Source organism: Beta vulgaris, chromosome 8, assembly GCF_026745355.1.
Source record: "Beta vulgaris subsp. vulgaris cultivar EL10 chromosome 8, EL10.2, whole genome shotgun sequence".
Taxonomy (NCBI): Eukaryota; Viridiplantae; Streptophyta; class Magnoliopsida; order Caryophyllales; family Amaranthaceae; genus Beta; species Beta vulgaris.
The window spans coordinates 14,486,104-14,498,300 of NC_079209.1; the positions used below are offsets into that span (position 1 = coordinate 14,486,104).

The following is a 12,197-nucleotide window of genomic DNA, read 5'->3' on the forward strand; positions in this document are numbered from 1 at the left end:
AACATGAATAATAAATTTATCCACCTTCATTAATACATTTTCGACTACTCCTAGAGGATATTCAATAGATCTGTCAGCAAGTTGTAACGAGATAGTAGTGCATTTTAACTAAGTTAGTCCTAGCTTCTTGCATATTGACAACGGCATAAGTGACACACTCGCACCTAAATCACAAAGATCCTTAGAAAAATTAATATCACCAATAGTACACGGGATAGAAAAACTCCCTGGATCTTTTAATTTAGGCGGAAGCTTATTCCGAATAACAACACTACATTCCTCACTTAAAGAAATGGTTTCATAATCTTCAAGTTTTCTTTTCTTAGACATGATTTCTTAAAGGAATTTAGAATAAAAAGGAATTTGCATTAAAGCATTAGCAAAATGAATATTAATTTGTAGTTCTTTAAACATTTTCATAAATTTCTCAAATTGATTATCCAACTTATTCTTTTTAAGTCTTTGAGGAAAAGGAATAGGAGGTACATAAGGTTTAATAGGAGAAAGAGAGGGTGATTCTAGTTCTTTTTCAACTGATTCTTCATTGTTTTGCTCATTTTCTTTTAACTCCATATTCTTCTTAGAACTTATCATTTACTTCAGATAAATTGGACCACTCCTTAATGTTATGGCTATGATATGCTCCTTAGGATTGACTTTTGTTTTATTAGGTAGGGCTCCCTGGTTTCTAGAGTTAATTGCATTAGCTAATTGTCCAAGTTGCATTTCCACATTTCTATTAGAAATAGCTATCTGATCAACTTTAGTTTCCATTTTTTCAATTCTTTCAGAAGTAGCATTATCCAATATTTCAATAGCCAACTCACATGATGATTTACTTTCTTGTTGTGGTTGTTTTGGGTGAAAGCCAGGTGGGTTTGGTGGTCTAAAATTGGCATTTTGGTGTCCTTGGTCTCTCCAAAAAAAATTAGGGTGATTTCTCCAACCTTGGTTATAAGTATTAGAGTAAGGATCATTTTGTGGTGGTCTATTAAAATTAGAAACATATTGAGCTTGTTCCATATTAGCACATTCCGTAGGTAGATGGCCACCACCACAAATATTACATGTCACATTTGAAGAAGACACAAAATTGACATATTCGTTTTAGTGAACAAATTTACCAGGTTGTCCACTTTTGCATTTAACATATTTATTCCTTCTATTTCATACTTACCACCAGTTCTTCTTGGTTTATTTCGATCATTAGACCAGTGATAATTATTTGAAGCCATTTTGTTCTAATAATTTATTGACTACCTCAATAGTATTACCCATTATAACACCTCCTGCAGCAGCATTTATAGTGATTCTAACAGATTCATTCAGAACATTATAAAAAGTTTGCACAAGCAACCAATCTAGGACACCAGGGTGAGGACATTGACGTTGTAAGTGTTTAAACCTTTCCCAAGCCTCATATAAAGACTCCTTATCATTCTGTATGAAACTAGTTATATCATTTCTTAGTTTAGCAGTCTTACCAGGAAAGTACTTTCTAAGAAAAGCTCCAGATAAATCTTCCCAAGTAGTAAAAGAATTAGCAGGATTAGATTTTAACCATTTTTGTTGCTTTATCTTTCAGCGAGAAGGGGAAAAGTCCTAATCTAATGGCATCATTGGTTATTCCATTCAACTTAAGAGTATCACATTTTTCTAGAAAATTACCTATATGGTCATTAGGATCTTCATTATCTAGTCCACTAAATTGTTCTCGTTGAACTATACGAATTAAGGTAGGACTAATTTCAAAATTATTTGCAGTAACCGTTGGTCTTACAATACTTGAAGGGGATCCACTAGCATTTGGCATTGCGTCACGGAGAGGCTTTTCATTGTTGTCATCCCCCATCGCTACTAGTTTACTGTCAGATCCTTCAGAAAAGATGTACTCCAAATCAAAATCGGACAGCTTTTGTATTTGCTCCAACCTCTTTTGTTTCCTTAGTGCACGAGTTGTTTTTTCAATCTCTGGATCAAATGAAACCAAAGAACGATTAGTACGTGGCATACACTAATAAATATCATAAAGTTTGAACTTAAATTAATAATTCTGTGAGCAAAAGGAAAAATCACCAAAAGTGTATCAACTTCTATGTTAAATAATTAAGAAATACAACTACTAGTGATTAGGAAAAGAAACTAATTATTAAAAGAAATTCTAATACTATACTAACTTAAGAACACAAAGATATCACCAACAAAACGTTTATGAAAGGCGGAAGAATTTTACAGGAAAATAAAACAAGTGCTAACAAGAAAATAAAGTCTAAATTAATATTAAAGTCCGTTTATTGAATTATTGTTTCCTTTTTTTGTTTTTTGTTTTTTCCTCCTTTTTTCAATTGATGCCTGGAGACTTCTTAGTCTTCAGTCCCCTCTTGTGGATGTCGTGGCTGCAATCTTATTAGCGGATTGTTGTTGCTGTTGGTCTTTTGGACCAAGGCAAGAAATATTTTCCCTTTTTTCTTTTCTTCTTTAATGGGCTTCAATTTAATGACTCTTTTCAACCTCTTTTCTTTTGCTTCTTTTTTTTTTCTTTCTTCTAATTTTACCTACAAATAAATTAATAAAGTAATAAAATATTTGCATAATAGAATTATACTACTACTATAAATATTTAACAAGTCAAATTAACATATATGAGATTGGTAGTAGTAGCATCAAGGAAAATAATTTATTGAACACATTTTTTCATATTTTAAAACAATTTTATTACTTAAGTAACATAGCTCTTGAAATGTCAAAATATGAGAAGAAAACATATCATAAGTCTCTAAACTTATGCTAAAAAGTAATATATCAGGCATAAATCATCTATAAAATATAGCATTATCAGTCACACGGAGGTGTGTGCTTAACGCACTCCTCTATGTGACGCATAATTTTCTTTCTTATCTTTTTCAAAGCGTGTACCAAATGTACGGTTTTTATAGGGCATGTCGCGTCAGGTGCACCAATGTCACATGTCATCTTGCGCCTAGCGTAGATGGCGCGTGAACACATATTCATTTTTCCTATAAATATTATTGATTGTCATACAATTTTTCAAAAAACTTCAGTAATTGACTTTTACAATAGAACTTTCAATACTTACAAACCTCCCTACGAAACGTCTCTATAAAACTCATACCTTTCAAATCTACAAACGCAAACTTATCTCCATACCTTCAAACAATTATACTTTCAAGATTCACGATTGGTTGTCCCGAAGGTTGTCAATCTTGCAGACACAAGCCGCGGTATAATCCTGAAGGTCCTTTAATAAAATTATTATTTTTATTTTGAAGTTACTAACTGTTTCTTTTCTAATATAGATCTTTAATACAAAATTGTTCTATTGTACATTCTAATCCTTCTTTCCGTTTATTTATTTTCATATACTATTATATTATTGTCTGATTGTTTTATGTATGATTTTTATCACCCACATCTTACTTTTGCTAATCAAGACCTAAAGATTAGTTCTAATATTAATCATAGAATTTCAACAACCTGCTATGTTGCTAATAACATATCACTAAAAAATAGTTTTTTATGTGTTTACTGAACCAACCTAGACTAATTTATTTTTAGGATGCATGAAAATATTTTATTTGGTTATTCTTCTACATAAAAATTGACATGAATCGATATTAAGAAGAAGCCAGCAATGGGCGACAGAGTTTCTGACTGTGTTTGTACCCTCACCCCCGAACTCAATCAATGCTTCATCATCATCTATGGAGTCAGGATGGGGAAACGTCCATTGGATAAGTCCAAGGTTTCCCAATATCCAATTAGGTTTATGAGTTTGCCTTTAAAGACTTGTTGGCGACTTCAAAATATTTTCAATAAGATCTTTACAATGAGATAGTAAATTATGCACTCACACCCCGCAGGGAAAATAAAAACACGCCTACACCCACCCTACTTTTTCTAACTGTCAAATCACCATCCTCTTCACTACTCTCACTGTATGCGTGTATTTCATCTTTACTCTCTTTATACTCACTAATGTTACATGTGTCAAGGTGTGGGGAGGTTTTGTGCCTTGGTTCACTTGTTATTGAGCACCAAGAAGACCTTCTATTGCTCGTTCTTGCAGAACTTGTGTTATTCTCAACAACTTGTTGCTGTACTCCTTAACCTTATTCCTAGTTGTTTTAAACTCACCATCACTAGTATCAGACCCAAGGTTCTAAAAAGAAAATCCTTCACCTTTTAACTCAAGATCAATCTCTCCTCCTTCATTTTCTTGGTCACTGACCTCCTCATCACTACTGCTTGCACCATCATCAGCTTCATAATTAGGATAAGTATCATCACTAAACTCATCACTGCTAGGGCCATGTAGATCTTCCAAAGGGATTGGATTGTGTGGCCTTGGCTCCTCCAATTCATAATTGTCAATGAATTATGTGTCAGTGTATTCAGTGAATTGAATGGCAGGTAATGTTTCTTTGGGTGGTGAAGGCTTCTTAGGTGCTGAAGGCTTTTTGGGTGGTGAAGGTTTTTTAAGTGGTGAAGAGTGTTAGGGTGGTGAAGGTTGTGTGGGTGTTTTCTTGGTCAAAGTAGGTTGTTTTGTAGCTGATTTTTGTTTGGTTTTAGTAGGATGTGTTGGTGGTGATGGCTTATGAGGCGGTGGAGGTGGTGGTTGATTGGAAGGTGATGGTTATCTAGGAGGTGAAGTTTTCTTGGTAGGGAAAGTTTCAGTGGGTAAAGGGTGCTCAAGGTTTTCTACGATTACTTTATGGGAGGAGTCAAAGTGTGGCTGACTTTTGGTGCTTGCTGATGTGGAAGATTTTGTTCATGGTACTGTTGATTTGGAGTTTAGTGTTTTTCGTCTAGGTATCAGTTTTTGAGTTGGGCTTTGGGATTTTCAGTTGAGATTTTGGGCTAACTTTGCGAAGTCTGAAAGCGCCATTGAATAACATGTGGGTTAGTGTGCTAAATCCTTGGTGAAAGGCTATTATGGTACACAAAAACCTCAACACGTCTACTCCTAACAACCAATTCAGTCATCTCCAACACCTCACTGTTTGCATAAACCCTCCTCAAATCATTAACCAAACATAGTCCTAGGACCAAGTAGAAAAGACCCTTAACCTTGCATGTTAGTTTCCTCTATTTTTCCCTTAATTTTCTAAGTCGAACCAACACAACTCATCAGAAACTACACCTATATATAGTCCTAGACTTATCTCCCTCATAAACTAAACCTTGTTTGCCAAAATTTCTGTCACAACAGACATCGTACAGTTATGCATACAAATACCAAAAATCAACAACAACAAACCTAAGAAACATTCACACAGAAACCCTAAGTCTAAGGAAATTGAAACATATTTGTTAAATTGCACAAAAATTGGGAACTCAGCCAAATTTTGTTGCTTTACTAGAATTACTAGTAAATTAGAAGCGAATTGATGAAGCTAACTACTTTTACGCAACAAATTTCATCAAATAAACCTTACAAGTTCTATAGTTCAGTCAAAAACTAAATATAACTCATCTTCAAAAACAAATTAAAAGCATTAGTGTTTTGAATTTTTACCTTGCAGAAAACGATGTCGCCTTCATCCTTTTGCAGGGAATTCAACGCGTTGATGCCCAGTTCAAACTTCAATATGCAAGTTGGTGAGCTTAGTAGTGGTGAAAAGAAAGAGAGAGAGAGAGAGAGAAAGAGAAAGAGAAAGAGAAAGAGAGAGAGAGAGAGAGAGAGAGAGAGGAGTGACAGCATTTTTGAAGAGGAGGGTCAATTTTGCGTTTTTGTTCTTTATTGAGGAGTCAAGAAATCTTGGGATGGAAATTTACTAAAAAAAGTCAACAACCAAATAATGAAAAGGATTAACCAGTTTCCTGTCAAGTTGATGTGTCTTATTTATACATAGATTTTAGGTGTATTTAGGTTGCATTTCTAGTTTATATTAGAGCATTTAGGTTCATATTTGCATGATTTACACAAGTTTTGCTCCATTGCTCTTTGTGTGCTTGTTTTGATGAATTTCATATGATATTAATGCAAATAGATTATGGTTAGTGAAACAAACATGAATAAAGAAGGTAGATTCTAGGAGGATCACAAAACATCTCTTTGGGACGAATTTGGGCTAGAATAAAGCGAACCATCATTACAAGAAAGGTGAAAACCGACTCTTATACGCTTTTTTACCCATAAATTATGATACATAATTGATAATGAATTGATTCCAATTGGGTTGGAAAGGAGACTTTAAGAGCTTTCCAATGAATGCTCACACTCTGAATTTCGACGAAACATGAGAATGTTATGAAATTTTGAAAATGAGCATTTTTGGTGTTTGTTGCGGGCGTGGCCGAGCAGATCGTCGTTTTACTTATTTCGACGATTTTTGACCTGACAACCGGCCAACCGGGCAAGTTCCGCCCCCACAGCCCGAGCGGAGCAATTTTTATGCGTTTTGAAGTGCGTGTTGCGCACTTTCTGATTTTAATATAAATACTTGTCCTTTTAGTGGAGAATAACTACCTTTTCTTATTATTATTTCAGTCATTAGTTTTCTGAGCACTTTTATTCTCTCAAGAACCCTAGTTTATTATACATTACAAATTCATTCAAGATTCAATAGAGTAATTGTTTTTAATATTCGTTCTTCAATTGGTATTGTTTCACATCCCTTACAATTCTCTTTTCAGTTCTTCATTATTATTACATCATGTTGCTTACTTATTTAATTGTTATTATGAATTTCCTAATTATATGTGAGTAGTTTATTTTCTAGGGACCAAATCTATGTATGCATATGAGGGATTGATTGAATAATAGTTTAATTAATTCATTGATTTGTTTGATTCTTGCTATTGAGTTATTTAAGTTAATCTACAAGTTTGGCCAACTGTGTTGATTATTGTTGCAATACAAAGTTATAGACCGAGAGGTAAGATTTTGTATAGGCTCTCATTAGTAGGCTTGACGATCTATGACCATACGAGAGCGACTTAGTGAGTTTCGAGGGAGGTAATGTTCAAGAGAAATTACATGTGCCCTAGTTAGATTATTTATTAAGTTCTTCAATCATTCTTGATATCCTGAATTCCATATATGGTGAACCAATCCCTAAATTTTCCCATATTTGATAATTGTGATTTGATTATTTGCTTAGTTCAGTAAACCAACCATTTTCATCTGATTTAGTTATTATAATATTAGTGTTCTGATATAATAGTATAACTCTCTCCCTGTGGATTCAATCCTGACTTCATTGACTACGAGTTAGTGAAACTTAGGTTATTTTTTATTAGGTGATATGATTTTAGCATGTCACAACTTGATCCCCTAGCGGAAATTTTGAAAAAAGTTTGTTATATTATAAAAATAATAAAAATTTTGTATTATTGTGAGAGAACGGGTAATTTTTTTTTATTATTTTAGTTAAAAGATCCTAATTAATATATAGGTACCTTGTATATGTCTTATACACCTATCAACTATTAGAGATAATACTTGTACTATGTCCCTTATGAGTTATGATCATGAATCCTACCACATCATAATTCATAATATTCAATTTGGTTTAGTATGACCCTCGATTTGCATTATTATTTATAACCAAAATACGTCATATTCTTAATGATTGGGTTTAACCTCAGTCCTCACATAAGACCAACCCATGGCCAATTGGCCATGCATCTATTCCTGCACATGCGAAAATAGTTAGAAGAATGGTCCACAACTACAAAGTTCTATCTCTTTGCCAGCTTCACCTGTGTTCCACACTTAGCTTGATGACAAAATAAGATCCAGAAAAGGGTGAAAAGAGACGAGAAACAAGAACACTTATATGTTCAATGGTTATTTTTAACATAGGGTCCAAACAGTCTTTTGCGTATCTGTATTATTCACATGGTTGTGTTGGCTGTCGGGGTCTGATGTTACTGGAGTATATTGATAGTACATACGGAACCTTATTACGTACCTTAATTGATTCAATTAAGGTTCGACAAGATTAAATGGATTCTTAATCTATGAGCATGTTTCATTAATGTTTATCTAAATTTGTTTTAGGTTGCAAGTGGCAATTCTATAAAAAGCTATCTTTTTGGAGGTGAAGCCACTTAAGCCCTCGCTTGAATTCATTAGAGTCATTCATCAATGGTTTATAAAAAAAAATCATCATAAACACTGGCAAAGAGTTAAATCAATTTTAAAATTTGTCAGATGTATTAAGTTGAAGTACAAAAATATTTACTTCCTTCTTAGTTCTTATTGATGCTTTTAGTTTGACTTGCACATGTGTTAATGTAAATATCTAAATATTAGTACAATGTAATTACATACGTAAAAATTATAAAAATTCAATATTGAGATGAATCAAATAAGACTACATATGATTATATTTTTTTTGTTATTATTGAAAAATATTTAGAAGATTCTATGTAATTTCGAATAGTGTCAAAATTCTAAGTATAATAGAGGTTGTATAATTTAATAGTCTTAATTAATTATTATGTAATCTCGCACTCCTGTTTTTGAAAGATCATTTGCTAAATATAAGAAATATACATAACTTAGGTTGCATTATCTTCAACTTCCAAAAAATAAGTTTCAGTTATAATCAAGTTCATCAAGTCTGATTAGGTCTAATTAAAATAAGATAAAATTAAGGTTGATCAAGTCTATTAAGTTTAGTTCACATATTATCAGGTGAATATAATTCACCCTTTATCATACTAAAATTTGAAAGTAAGTACATATATACCCTGGAAAAATAGAAAACAAGAAATGGCAATCAAACCTGCATGATCTGTTAAGTTGGGCTGCGTCTTCCAACTTCGCGTATTCTAACCCATGTAAAGTCAATTGTAACATATATCATTTGGTAAAATTATGTTTGTTTTAACTCAAATAGTTCCCTCTAGGTTTTCCATGGGAGGGTGGTCTAGGTTTTTCTAGGGTTCCTCGTTTTTTGGGGTTCCTTTTCCCAAGTTTACCTTGGGATCTGTGGTTTTTCGTCGTGATTATCATCATGGCGACATCAATTCAATCATCAGGAGAGCCTAATACCTCTTCGAATACAACAAAAAATGGTGCTTTGACAAAAAACCTAGATATATTGGATACGATTAATATACACGATACGAATACTTTGGCCGAAAACTTAAAATTGCGACACGATACTGAGAGTTCTGGGAGGCAACCGGAGAATGATGGTGAGGAGGCGGTGGAGTGGGTGGCTGAGGGGGAGGATGAGGAGGATGCTCGCATAGAACTGGGGCTGGTGGGAAAAGTCTGGACTAAACGGACTATCAACGTGAAGGCCTTCATGAACACGATGCAGCAGGTATGGCAACCACTCCATGGGGTTGACATAAGTAGTATTGGGGAGAATACCTTCACTTTCCAGTTTCATCATTGGCGAGACAAAGCTAAGGTAATGGAGGGTCAACCTTGGCACTTCGATAACCATGCTATTCTTTTTGATCACATTCAAGGTAATGTCAAACCTTCTGAACTCAATCTCTATGAATTTCCTTTGTGGGTGCGTGTCTATAATTTGCCTTTTAAGGGTCGTTTGAATCTTGCTAATGTTGAAGCTATAGGGAGGAGAATTGGGGTGTTTGTTAAGATGGATAGTTCTGGTTCCTTTGGTATAGACAAGTCGATTAGGCTAAGAATTAAAATTGATGTTCGAAAACCTCTGCTGCAACGAGTCAAAGTAAAACTTAGAGGTGGGGAGGAAGATTATTATGAAGTAAAATATGAAAGACCTCCTTTGTTTTGCTATCATTGTGGGCGGTTGGGGCATGGTCTCAAAGATTGTGGTGAGTGTAAAGAGGAGGATGAGCCATCTCTATGCTTTGGAATGTGGTTGAAAGCATCACCGTGGAAACGTAATTTGGGTCGAACTTATACCCAGGAGAGACAAGATATGAAAGGGTGTGCGAAGGCTTTGTTTGTCACTAAACCAAAAACTGCAATCTCTCAGGGGATGTGTTCGCAAGTAAGGCAGGTGGCAAATATACTCAATGAAGCTCTCACTCTTGAAAGTGAGAAGGAAAGACAGGAGGTAAGAGAATCGCTAAATGAAGAGGGGCGAGACAAAGAGAAAGCTGGGGATGTTACTGCTGAGCCACATAACTCAATTACCGAGACACTCACCCATATGGAGAACGAAAAGGCTGCTATAGCTGAGTTGAATAGTAAGAAGAAAAGCTGGAAAAGGGCTGCTAGAGTAGGGAAAACGGAGGGGAAAATGCAGGTGCAGGTGGGGGGGGGGGTTGAGGCGTAAAGAAAGAGAAAGTGAGAAGGAGGAGGAGGAGTATGAAGGAGTAACTTGTGGCATTCGAAAAAAAAATAGGATTGGATGCTAGTGTGTTTGCGCAACAGGTTGATGCTACAAATCTCGACGGAGTGGCGGGTCCCACCTCTTGGACCCTCGGTGATAAATGAATAACATCCTTTCATGGAATTGCCGGGGATTGGGGAGCATCCCGGCAGTCAACGCGTTGCGACGTGTTGTTATAAGTGAACAACCCCAAGTTATTTTTTTGCAAGAAACAAAACTCCATCATGCTGAGATGGAGAGAGTTAGGATGCGTTTGAATTTTAGAAACATGCTAGTAGTAGACTGTAGGGGGGATGGACGACGAAGAAAGGGAGGTATTGCGCTGCTTTGGCGAGATGGGTGGGATATTCAGATCCTATCCTTTTCGCACAACCATATTGACTCATACATAACCATGGACGATGGACTCCAATGGCGTTTCACTGGTTTGTATGGTTTTCCGGAAGCTGAAAATAAAGTGAAAACTGGTTTGTTACTTCGAAATCTTTATATAGATGATGAGAGGCCGTGGCTTTGTGGTGGAGACATCAACCTTATGCTATGGTCTGCTGAAAAACAAGGGGGTCGTGAGTTTAATTTCGAAGAGGCGGAAATTTTGCGGAATGCTATGGATTATTGTAAGATGGAAGATCTTCACTACGTTGGACATCCATTTACGTGGACCAATAATCAAGGAGGGGAGAACAACTTGCAAGAGCGATTGGATAGATTTGTTGCGAATGCAGCCTGGAGATACAAATATGAGCATTCATATGTTGCTCATCTTGAGAAGAGACGTTCGGATCACTTGCCCCTGGTTTTGCATATTCGAAAGAAACGGCCTCCGAGCAGGGAAGAAAAAAAAGGAAGCTGTTTAGATTTGAAGAAATGTGGACGAGAGAGGAGGAATGTGGGGAGGTTATTGATGCTATGTGGCGGCAAGGAGGTGATGTGAGAGGCAATCTAAATCGTATGGCTAAGAATTGCGTGAATGGAGTAGTAAGCACTTCGGGGAATTTGCTAAAGAAATGCGGGCTTGTAAACTCCAGATGGGGAAATTAATGGAGGAAGAGCAAACTAGTGAAAACATTAATCGAATGCAAGCTATAGAAGAGAGAATGGATGAGCTAGAGAAGAGGGAGGAGATTTATTGGAAGCAACGCAGTAGACAAAATTGGTTGAAGCATGGCGATCGAAACACGAAATTTTTTCATGAAAAAGCCAAACAAAGGGTAGCTCGAAACCAAATTAGAAGATTGAAAAATGAAGCTGGAGAGTGGTTTGATGAAGAAGATGATATTGCGGGTGTGCTGGTTCAGCATTTCCGCGAGCTGTACAAGGAGAACGAGTTTTCGAGATGACTCCGGTACTGGAAGCTGTTGATGCAAAGGTAACCCCTCTGATGTGCAGTATGTTGGGCGAGAATTTCCGCAGGGAAGAAATTGAAGAAGCGGTAAAACAGATGCACCCGACAAAAGCTCCGGGTCCAGATGGTATGTGTGCATTGTTCTATCAGAAATATTGGGATACGATTGGAAATGATATATGTGGGGAAATCCTCGACTTGCTGAATAATGGGGGAGATATTGGTGCTATTAATCAGACTCATATTGTCTTAATCCCGAAAAAAAAGGTATGTGAATCTCCAGTGGATTTTAGACCGATAAGCCTTTGCAATGTGTATTATAAAATTCTCTCCAAAGTACTGGCAGATAGACTCAAAAAAGTTCTCCCGGCTCTTATTCATGAAACACAGAGTGGGTTCGTGCCGGGAAGACTTATTACTGATAACATATTGGTAGCTTATGAGTGCTTTCACTATTTGAAAAAGAAGAAAAAAGGGAAAGAAGGTTACTTGGGGCTAAAATTGGACATGAGCAAGGCCTACGATCGAGTTGAGTGGAGGTTTAT

General features: G+C 35.9%; 1 non-coding gene across 1 annotated transcript; it reads left to right on the plus strand.

Annotated features, from left to right (window-relative positions):
- Window positions 1–1,366: 1,366 nt before the first annotated feature.
- Window positions 1,367–1,473, plus strand: LOC125494136 (small nucleolar RNA R71). The gene has a single exon (XR_007270532.1). It is a non-coding gene; the product is annotated as a small nucleolar RNA R71 (small nucleolar RNA).
- Window positions 1,474–12,197: the final 10,724 nt, after the last annotated feature.